Raw genomic sequence first — 11536 nt, forward strand, 5'->3', positions numbered from 1 at the left:
GAGCGGGAGCGGCCGGGTCCCCCGCCCTGCGGACCCCGGGGGCGCATCCCCGCAGCCAGGCCGGCGCCTGGGGATTGGGCCGGGGCGTCCCTGGGAGGGGGGATCCTTGACAGCTGGGCCTTTGCCTTGCAGGCATTTGGGAAATCCTTGACAGCCGGGCTGGGGAGCGCAGGATCCCTGGCAAAGGAGGGGAGGTGGGCTCTGACAATGGGGCTGGTGGATCAGGAAGCAGGAAAGCAGTGGAAGCTGCTGGGTTTCTGCCCAGGGGGTTGCACGCAGGCCGGTAGCATCCCCCCCGCCTGTGGGAGTTGGTGGTGGTAAGGGAGTGCCCATAGCCCCGGCGCCTGACCGGGTACGTGTCCCGCAGTCAGACCCAATTGTTCTTAACTTTTTTTCCCCCCCCCGGTCGGGATGCTGTATTTCTCTGCCTTCTTGCCGAGACCCAAAATGTTTACAACACGCTCGGTTCAATTTCACCTTGTTCTCCACTTGGCAGAGTGACAGGATGCTTGGGGGGAGGGTTACCATCAGGTGGCTGCAGGTCAGATGTTCACTTTCAGCTTGAGTGTTATGAGAGCAAGGGGAGGTATTGGGGGACTGCCTGTTGCCTCCATCCTGAGTGCAAGCCTCTCAGGAGCAGGGGGGGAAGGCAGGCAGCTTTCAAGCAAGTGTACCTGGCCACAGGAACGCGCGCTGCAACGTGCTGGTCTCCTGACGGGCAAAACACCGATTTGTCTTTTCTCCTTCTTTAATTTATCCAGTTTTCCCAGGGGCTCTGACCACAGCTTGGGAAACGTTGCCGTTATAATCAAGATGTCAGGATTAGGACATCCTTGACTTGGAGGCCTCTGGGTGATCGGAGGATTGTTAAGGGTCAGGTCTATAGTCTGAGGCTGTGGCAGAGGGGAAGGAGTCCTTGACATACCTATCTATGAGGCGTGATAATGGGGAACTTCTGGAAGTGAGGTGTGTGTGTGAAGAGTTGGTGGTTCTTGACAATTTCATTTGCGTTTGTGGGAGTGTGCGCGGTGGTGAGATGTTCAGCCCGGCCTGTGCCTCAGTGACTTCGGTGACTGCTTGATGTTCAAGCCTTTGTTGAGCATGGTAGTTTGTTGTGGGGTTGTAGAGGGGATATCCCTAAAAGCCAAGCATGTGTGTAGGACAGTATGGTTCCTCAGCAGACCTGTTTGGTTTTTTTTTATGGACAGATATAGGAGCTTGCCTGACACTTTTTATCTTGCGGTTCTCGGGCTTGGAGGTAGCCTCATCATATGGCTTTGGTTTGTGTTCAGAGAAACCCTAACAGTTCATCCTGTGCTTTAGGTGAAGAAGCAGAGGACCTTCTGAGAACTTCACCAGGCTTGGAGATTGGTAGCATCACAGATTTGAAAGGCCATTTTGCCATCCAGATCAATGATTCTCCATTGCTGAGTTTCATATTCCTCTAAGTTTGTTATGCTGCCATAGCCCATGACTCTGTGTCACGGTTAATAAAAAAAATAATAAATTCCTTACTGCACTGTCATTGCAACTGCAATGTAACCTCTCCAGCAACCTACAAGATACCATAGTATTATTCTTTTTTTTTTTATTTGCTCCTTTATGTTTATATTTCTCCTTTCCCTCTGTCTGCTTTCCTTTTCCTTCCTCTTGTGTACCCTCTTGAAGTTCAGTGCAGATATCAAGGGGCACATGTACCCAGCTTGAGAAACTCTGACCTGTGTAAGACAAGCCATAAAATACAAAATCCCTGGCAGCCCAGTACTGAAGACATGTATGGACCCTTTGCCTTGTATTTTAAGTGGAGAAAAGGGGACCCCTGGAATCGGGCTATGGCATGTTCTTCAATGGGATGGGCAAAAGCATGATCAGAGAGATTTTGGGCTGACTAACATAACTTGCTTGGGAGGTAGACCTAGTCTATGAGCTCTTCCTAAGGAAAGAAAAATGACTACAATTATCACTGTTCTCAGAACTCAATGCACAATTCATGTCTTTGGCTCGGCTTTCCTCTACAAGTTCTTTATGTGCAGAGATATAGTCACTCAGCACCTGCTGACTTAAGTGCCTGGGGGGTCTTTAGGATTGGGCCTGTTTGAAGATGGTCAGGGTTCTGTTTGAACAGGGGTGGACAGGGAAACTAAGTGAGGGAAACATGTTTCCCGGGGTTTTTCATTAGCAGATACTTGAACAAAGAGAGAGTAGAGTTTTTGTGTTGGTTTTTTATCTGTCTTTGGTGAGGGGAGAATCCCCGGCAACTTATCCCATAAGGGTTTTGTGCAAGTTCAGGGTTGTGTGCAAGTAAACAAACTTGTTAGTAGGTTTGGTAGTTCAGTTTTGACTAGCAGGTCTTTGCCACCCCTTGACATGGTGAAGGACTCTTTTAGAGTGGAGGCACTTCAGTAGTCTGTGCAGTAAGTGGTTGTTGGGGTTGCAGTAGACTCCGCAACAGTTGAGCCCAAATCTAATGAGGTTGGGGGACTCTTCAGATTCTCTTGAGTTATGAAAAATAGAAGACATTCTTTCTGTATCCCAGTGGAGACAATCAGTGGGGAAAAATGCATTCTCTCTTGCTAGCCACTGGAAAATGTCCCTTTATTCATCCTCCAAATAAATCTTCATTCTTTGAGAGAGTTTTGGAACTGTATAATTGCATGTTTTATTTACTGACAGGATACTCTCACTAAACCAGGGTGGCCATCCTATTGCATGGGTGCCACAAGTGGCATGGGCAGCTTCTGTGTGTGGCACATAGCTGACTAAGGAAAGGTCAGGCAGCAAAATCACAGGGCATGGAGCAGAAGGCAGAGCATCAGACCAGACGGGGCACACAGGAAAGGAAGCAGAGCAGCAGCTTGGGCAGGGAGCAGAAAGCTGAGCAGCAGGCTGGGTAAAGAAAACAGATCAGAGTGGCAGTTGGGAGGGTGCAGAGCTAATTTGTGGAACACCTGCCAAAGAAGGTTGATCCCCACTGCTCTATGCTGTCCAATTCAAGGAAAATACTACATCTTTTTAAATGCACATGGAATAGGGCAAGTGGCTCTCTTTTGAAGGATTAAGACACGTTCCGCATAAATCTAGGCCTGTGGTTTGTGTAGGTGAAGGGAATGAGGCTCTTGCAGCAGGGATGGTTTCGTGTTACCTGCTTGCATGGTGCCTGGCTGCAAAGAAATGCTAATACTAAGGCTGTGCCTGCTCCTTCAACTTTGCATTAGTCTTAAGCATGTATTCACACCTGAAGGTTAAGTTCTTGAATAATACTGAGGTGCGTACATGGAACAGGCCTGAATTTGTACAAGTACTTCCTACAGTTTTGGATGTGTACACGTAGCCTCTTCTACTGCTGCCTATTAATTTATGTGCCACAGAGATGCGAGATAAGTCCTTTATGAACTTGCTTTCAGAGGAATTTAGATTTTTTTCTCTAAATCAAGGTTGTATATATTCTGTTATAAAGTAAATAAACCCAAAAACAGCTACAGCTAGGCCAGATGGCACTCCTGTTTCCTTAAAACTAATAAAGAGTCTGTTTTCGCTTATTATAAATATATTTCTTCTACAATCTAACAATCTGTGAGATGAGTGAAAACTAAGAGTTAATGTTGTAGATGCTAGCATAGAAAATTGAGTAGGCTGGTTTGTTTCTATGGGTTTTTCTACAGGCTAATTTTTAAATCCTTTTTGTTTTCTAAAATGTTAAAGTATCACTTGCTGTAATACCTTTTTAGTTTTTAAATGTAAAGTTATTCTAATTTTTTATTTCAGTTGTATTTGATTTGCCACATAGTGCCAACAGTTCTCTAAACATTGCATATTATAGTAATACTGAACAACAGAATACATTCAGTTGTGGTGTATAAAAGGAAGACATTTTTACTATGTTTTCACTTGCTGAAATTGGAACCTTTCACGTGTAGGACTCTTATATCTGTATAGAAATCATCTTAGACCATGGGTGCTCAACCCCTGGCCCACAGGACCATGTCCTCTGGCTTGCGGGGCTCTGCACAGGTCTAGAAATTTGGTGGTGAGGGAGCAGTGCTGCCAACTTTCCAGGCCCATAGAGATCTCCAGGCCTTGGATGCTAGCCAATCCCAGTGCTCAGGGCTGGATGCTAGCGGTGCTGGGCCCCCATGTCCCAGTCCCTCTGTGGGAGTGTGGGGGCCCATGGCGCCCAACTCTGGCATGTAGGGGCAGAAGAGGGCCGTGCTGGACCCCAGGGCCCAATCCAGAACTGAGAAGGGATGGCACCAGGCCCTCCAGGGCCCAGTCCTGGCATGAGCGGCATGGAGGGGTTCACCTTGCCCCTCTGCTCAGGATCAGACCAGTTGCCATATTTGAGGTCAGGAAGGAATTTTACCTGATGGTCAGATTGGTCTGGGCTGTGGAGAATTTGCCTTTCTGTGTGGGGGACACGACCTTCTTCCTGGGATTTCTCAAGCTTATTTTAACAACCTTTGCAATACCAGGATGTTGGTCTCTGTGGTCCCTCTGCTTTACCTGTGGCAGATTAGGATGTTATATCTTGGGTTTTGTGTCAGGGGTTGACTGTAGTTTTGCAAAGAATGGATTGGTATAGGATAGTTTGGATAAGGATGATTCTGCATCAGGAAGGGGTTTGGATTAGATGACCTATGGTGGTCCCTTTCAGCCCCACTTCTGTATAATTCTAGATTCCATGCTGTATAATATACTACTGTACTACTAGCCCTACTTCTGTGTAATTCTGTGATTTTAAGAACACAACACTAACTTTTTGTTCATCTGCTATAAATCTATCTAACCTCTACTATAGTATTACTTTGTTCTTGTAGCAATTACTTGTTTTACACACACTGTCTTTGGCGCAGCCAGATAACACTGGGATGTCAAATGGCTTGGTGATCTCAACTGGTTCATCCTGCCTCTTATAGCTGATATAGTGGAGAATCATTTTGTATAGTGTTCTATCTCTAGTTGAAAGAACTGAGTAGAGAGGTTCATGAGAGAGAAATGCAGTAGCTTCCAAATCAAAGTAGTGATGGTGAAGGCTGTAATGCTGAGAGAGATTAGAAGAGGCAAGAAAATCAACAGTAATACCTGATTCCTTCAAGCATTCAGGAGTTAATGGAACATCCCACTGAGATGCAGTTTAAAGGAACATTGTCTTAATACTGTAAACTGGTTCTTCTTGAAATAATGGCAGAAGGCGATGTCTAGGTGTACCTTATAGACTGAATCAGAGGTATATAAGCTTTCTTGAGCCAGAGCTTACTTCATCAGATGCAATCAAAGGACATGCATAGAATAGTCTATCAAATAGAGTGATATGAAAGGGAAGGTGGTGGGGAAAGGGAGGCAGTGCTGTGGGAGGTAAATAGTACTTAATAAACCCATCTAGTCAAAGGCATCACAAAAGCTAATCCAGATAAAGGGATAAACACCTGTGGTCCCGGTTAGATTGTACTTAATGCAATCCAGTCCATGGATGATTGTGTTTCTGCAGTTTCCCATTCAGGTTGGCTTTTAAAGTTTTGCTGTTTGAGAACAGCTACTCCCAAGTCAGCAGTGGAATGTCGGGGCGTTTGTGTGTTTTCGGACTTGATGCCAGATAGGTGTTCCCCTCAGTCTTTAAACGTGCCAAGGGGCACTGTAACAGGTGATGGCACATATGATGTTGTCACCGGTACAGGTGAATGAATCTTGGATGTTATACTGTGTGTTATTTGGTGCAGCTATGTGGTCTGCATTGATTGGGGGTTACATCTTGCATCTGGTGTCCCTGTAAGAGCTCAGGAGTTAGGTTGCCTGTTGCTAAAGAGACCTGTTTGAAGTTGGGGAGCTGTCTGTAATCCAGGACAGGCTTGTTTTCCATGGCTACATTGAGATAGTTGCCATTTTCCTGGAGGAGTGAAAGGTCATTAATTATATGTTCAAGCTGGGGGTCATAGATAACAACCTGAGGGATTCTCTTGTCCTTGTCTTAGGTTGGTATCGCAGCAGGTCAGAGTGGGGTCTGTCTCTGACTTTGTTAATTTTAGTAGCTGTGGTTTTGGGATTGTATTGTAAGTGTAGGAATCTGTGCTTCAGATCATTAAGGTATGTGTCCCAATTGGTGGAATTAAAGCGCGCACAGTTGTAACACAGAGCTTGGCTGCACACAGTGGATGCAGTGGAGTGCTTAGGATGAAAGCTGGTGGTGTGAAGGTAAATGTTGTGATTAGTAGGTTTCTGATGCAATGTGGTGGTGACCTGGCCATTGCAAACGTTCACCATGGTGTCTAAGAAATGAATTTGCTCAGTGGAATATCCCAGAATCAGTTTGATGGAGGACTGGAAGTTACTGGAAGTTGTTAAAGCCTCAGGGGAATTTATGCAGAGCTTCATTCCCATGTGTCCACACAATGAAGATGTCATCAATGTACTTCAGTTTTATCAGGGGGATGAGAGGGCAGCTGCAAAGGAAGTGGACTTCAAGGTCTTAAAGTAAAGCTACCTTTTGCTTTTATTTTATAAATAAAAATTCCTTAAATTTACAGAAACTATATACACCTTTTGAAAAAAAAAGAAAAATATATGGGTGCATTTAAACACCATGTTATTTATTACAGCTAAAGGCAAAAATCATACCTCTAGGAACTGGTCTCCCTTTTGTGCTCAGGGCACCATCTCCTAGAAAACTGTGACAAAAAAACTTAGAAGTCTGAATGGATAACTGGAGCAAAACAGTTAGCTTGATCCTTGGATGTGTAAACAGGGGATCATAAAGTAGAGAGATTACTATTGTATGTACTATTACAGAGACCATTACTAGGTAGTGTGTCCAGTCCTGGTGTCCTTACTTTAAAATGACTGTTAAAAATTGGAAGGGATTTAGAATAAAAGCTACAAGAACAATTTGAATCTAGAATGAGAGACTAATGGAGCTCTAATAAATGAAATGGATAAAGCAGTGGCTAAGAGGAAATTTGAATATAGTCTGTAAGGACCTACATAGGAAAAAACATGATGGTAGGTGTCGCTTAATCTCACAAAGGCAGAATAAGATCCAGTAATTAAAACTGAATTTATAAAAATTCAAATTTGAATGATAGAATGATTAGCAGAGTTTAGTTTCCATAAGTTGGAATTTTGAAAGAAATAGCTGTTTGTCCAGTTGCCTCTTCATCGTGGCTGTCATCAGTTAGCTGGCTTCTCATAGGTGTCATGATAAAGGTTGATCTTAAGGAGCAATTTGAAATAAATGCTTCTGTGGACTGGTTTAGGGAAAGTGCCCTGCATATAAGGGTCAGCACAGAAGAAAGCACACAAGTGTTAATCATGAAGTGAGCCAAGAGATATAAGAAGGTTATCGTTATTCATGAAGCAGAAAGCACAAAGGTACAAATCTCAGAGGCAGGAGAAGAGTTACATAGGGCTTTAAGAGCAACAGCAAGAAGCTTGAATTTTATAAGGGGCTGGGAAGAGGAGATGTCACTACTCAAAGAGATGAGGTATGATCACATCAAGCTATGGAAATGATCTACTTGGCAGAAAGATTTTCAATTAATTGGAGCGGTGTAGAGTAAGGTGAATGTGAAAGCACACTCTGGGCAGAAGTTAGCTGGTTACCTAAAGGGGACGGTGAAAGAGGAGGAGATTCCAAAAGATTATCTTGCCTAAATGAACATTTTTGTTATCTGGACAGAGAAGAATTAATGAGTAAATTAAATAGCACTGAACATGTTCATGAGTGCCATCCATCTGTAATCTAACTCTTAGGATAGTTACCAATTCCTTGTTAGTGAAGAATCAGATTTTCACCTAGTTTCCTTTCAGTCTTTAAATCTGACCATAAACGTTGTCCTGATCTTTTACATTGCAAAATTAGCATGAGTGAGCTTGATTTGGCCTTTCCTTTAGAAGTCCTGCTGTTGTGAGTAAATGTGCAGCCAGATGCAGCAGCAGGATTCAGAGGGTATAGTATGCAACCGTTGATCCTTCTGGATCATGGGGTGTGTGTGTGTGTGTGTGTGGTCATCAGGACGATTGACATGTACACCTAGGCAGGAGTATGGAGGAGTGGAGGCTGCCCTGACCTTCTATCCCCTCCTTTAGACCATTGAGACTGTCTAGCCTTCGGACATTAAGTCCAGTGCCTCTGCCTGTAGTTTTATGCATGTCCAGGGTCCCCCACATGGCAGACAAGGACTCTACCACTGAACCACAACCTATGCGCTGCCATGCTATGCATCCAGTTGATCTCCACATAGTGTGCTTCACATTCAGCTTAATCTACAGTGTAGTGTAGCTAGTTAGCACTTTAGAGGTGATTCTTTTGCCAGCTGGTGGGTTCAGTAAATTTCATTTGTAAGAAAAGAAAGCCACTCATTTGGCTGAAAGAGTTGGAGGTATTTTGTGTAGTATTCGCTAGGGGAGCTGAGCAGAGGAGAAAAAACACTAGCATGAGCAGAGGTCTAAAGAGGTGTGTGTTATATGTCAGTCCATAGGATTTCTTCCTTTTCTTTATAGTTGAAAGTCATGTGCTGTATGAAACCACTTAGTTTCTGACCAAGTTTTTCTTTGTAGGTTACTTTTAACACTGCAGTATTATCTACTTCATTGGGCCCACACATAGGACCTCCTGAGTTCTTTAATCTGCCAGTGACTTAATGTGGCCCCACACTTACTAATGTGCTTCTCAGTATTTTTTTAATTGATTTGCAAATTTTCTATTTTCTGAGAGAGAGAACCTTTTATATAAGTTATGTGGAACATTGCTGTGGAGGAGGGGAGGAAGGAGAGAATACAAGGTGCTTTCCACTTCCTTGATAATAATTATAAGGATCTTTTTCAGCAAGTCTTAGAATGGCAGCATCAAGGTGGTATGTTTGGAAAATGACTTGGGACTCTAGATGTCTGGCTGATTAAAGACTTGCATGTGGGGAAAAAAATCATCTGGTCCTCTCTCTTAATAATACCTCTTCTGAATAGCTATTGAGAGCAATTATAAAGGCAATAAGAAAAGGGAAGTGTAAACCAATATCTTGTATTAGTTCTCCATCTGTACTACCTTTCCTTTTACATATGTAAGATTCTTTTCAATATGTAAATTGAGGCAACGACTTGTTTCTGGCACATTTGCAAAGTACCTTGCACTTGTGGGTGCTATTTGGGGGGGGGAAAGACATATTTAAACTTTTTTTGTAGACTGTTCCATCTCCCAATACAAATATTACATGTATGTAGAATGCTGCTTTGTAAGATTGAGTCTTATAGTGTTTGTATTTAAAGCAATAATTCCACTGGAGATTGGATTCACATATGTCATGGGTTGTGTCTACCATGGCCCAAACAGGCTTTCATAGGTTGTCATACTGAAGACTTGTATGTTTTACTTGAAGTTATGTATCTTCCATATGTCAGTGTACAGTGAAGAAATTGTATGCTGGTCTCCATCTGGGCAGTTGGCAGCAGTGACCCATTGGTTAGCAAGACTTACACCACTCTTTAGAATTTTGTTTTCTCCTGCAGACATTTGCAGCAAATGGGCCTTGGAGAGCAGATTTCCAAAAATGTATGAGATATCTGTAAAGTGAATAAGATATTCTAACTTAGTCTCAGGCCTAGTGATAAAGCTCCAGAAAGTTTTGTGTTAAGGACTTCCTGCCATATCAGTAGCAGAGACTTACTTTTCTTTTCACATTATCCTTCCTTTTTCATGACCCATTAAACCTTTTATGTCTGCCATCTGGTCTAGCCCACTGCAGTGTTTCATAGAGGATTTCTTTTTATAGGCCAGGCTTATGCAGTTCATGACCTATGTTCCTGTTTTTTGTAAACCTCCCCCACCCTCCTTTCTCTGCATGTGCACGTGAGCACACACATTTTTGAGAAGGCTGTTTCCCTCTCAGGTTGGTAGAAGGTAGGACAGGGTGGCATCTAAATAGTCTCTAAGGTGCAGCCCTGCTCTGCCTTCTGCCTGACTTAAGACTAACAGGATGGACTACCTCTCGCTGCACTCTAAATTGTGGACATTAACAAACTGTCAAGTAATTTTTTCATTTCTCAAGCTGAAGATAGAAACCATCCTTGGACAGCAACCGGGAACTAAAGGTCCAGCTAAACAGTTTAGATTTTTTTTAAAAATTGGAAAATGTTAGTTTTTATGCACTTTTTTCCAGCTCTATTGCTGGAAATCTAGATGCAGAAATTGGAAGCTTATCTAAAAGCTATCCTGTACTTTAAACAATAATCCAGGAAAGTCTACTGCAATACTAGCTGGTCAGGATGTTCCCTTGCACTCCTATAATCTATTATGTCTATTGCCTGTCTCTTTAAATTGAAAAGAGTTTAAGAGCTGAAATCTGAGATGCCATAAGGTCAGTCTTTCAGTGGGTAGCTCACCTACATTAGCAGCTTATCCACAGCATCTGCCAAGAGCTTTCAGGAATGTATCATCTGGATATCAGGACTGAATTGGTAGGAAAAGTTGCATATGCATGCTATTTAATAGTCCTGGCTGAATTTTCCTAGGTCATTGAAATTGTCTGTGGTTTATCCATTTTCTTTATCAGTATAGGAGTGCATACTGCAGTTGAGGAGTTGATGCTCAGATTGATTTGTTGTAAAATAATACAGAGAGTGTTGCAATAGATATTTTACCTGCGAACTGCATTCAGTATTGGAGAGTTGCAAATTCAGAATAGCCCATCCTGGAAAGAACAGCAGTGTGGTATTGTGCACATCTTGGTTTTAGGTTCCTATATGACTTGCATCTTTTATAGAAGTTTGTAGTTTGCAACTCAGTTCAAAGGAGTTAAAAGAGTTTAAAGTGTTTATTTTTTGAAGAAGAAATATTTGTGTCAACCGGAGGAAACTAGCCCAAGAAAGAGTTCACCACTAGAGGGCCTCCGAAAGGTCCTGTGCGTCATCCGCTTGCCTTTTGAAATGGCTTAAACGTTGCATTTGTTCGTGGCCTCAGTCACTTGCTTGACTACTGAACTAGCAATTCAGCCAGCCATACCTATTCCCAATGCAGAAAGACAGTTGATAGATGCATTTCTTGTTTATTGTATTTGGAGCAGCTGTGGGGGAAGTGCAGTAGAATTATTAAAACTGTATCCACTGGTAAATTTGAATGTGCTCTTAAGTTCTGGGTAAACTTCAGTGATATGAAAATGCAGTGTGCTAATTCATGTTTGGTGAAGAATTCGATATGCTACTAGTTGCTATGTGTTATTTATATTATAGTGGCACTTAGATGCAGTAGTTAGAATACGGGATTCCATTTTGATAGGTGCAGTACAGTGAAAGGATGGCTCTGTCCCAAGGTTTTCACCATAACAAGATACATTATTTTGGGTAAGTAACTTTAAAGATGAGGAAAGACAAGGGAAATATTAATGCAAACTGAATTTATGTAGGTCAGATGCACTTTGCCAGATATTTTTCAGATTGGCTAAATTTTATTTTTAAATAAAAATTCCCCTGGGATTTTGCTAGTATTCCAAGACGTGGAAAATCATTTTCACTCTCTATGGTGCCCCCCCCCCCCCCCCCCCCACCCCCCCCACCC

General features: G+C 42.8%; 1 protein-coding gene across 3 annotated transcripts in view; it reads left to right on the forward strand.

The window, feature by feature from the left end:
• The first annotated feature begins 11252 nt into the window (after positions 1 to 11252).
• ASH1L (ASH1 like histone lysine methyltransferase) overlaps positions 11253 to 11536 on the forward strand; it is an 85391-nt gene continuing 85107 nt past the window's right edge. Inside the window, exon 1 of one of the 3 annotated variants that reach the window (XM_025212658.1) lies at positions 11253 to 11322. The gene's annotated coding sequence lies outside the window, so the exon portion shown is untranslated. The remainder of the gene's footprint in view (positions 11323 to 11536) is intronic. The other 2 variants (XM_014523332.2, XM_014523333.2) reach the window with 2 other exon arrangements.

This window comes from Alligator sinensis, unplaced genomic scaffold (genome assembly GCF_000455745.1).
Source record: "Alligator sinensis unplaced genomic scaffold, ASM45574v1 scaffold1165_1, whole genome shotgun sequence".
Classification (NCBI taxonomy): Eukaryota; Metazoa; Chordata; order Crocodylia; family Alligatoridae; genus Alligator; species Alligator sinensis.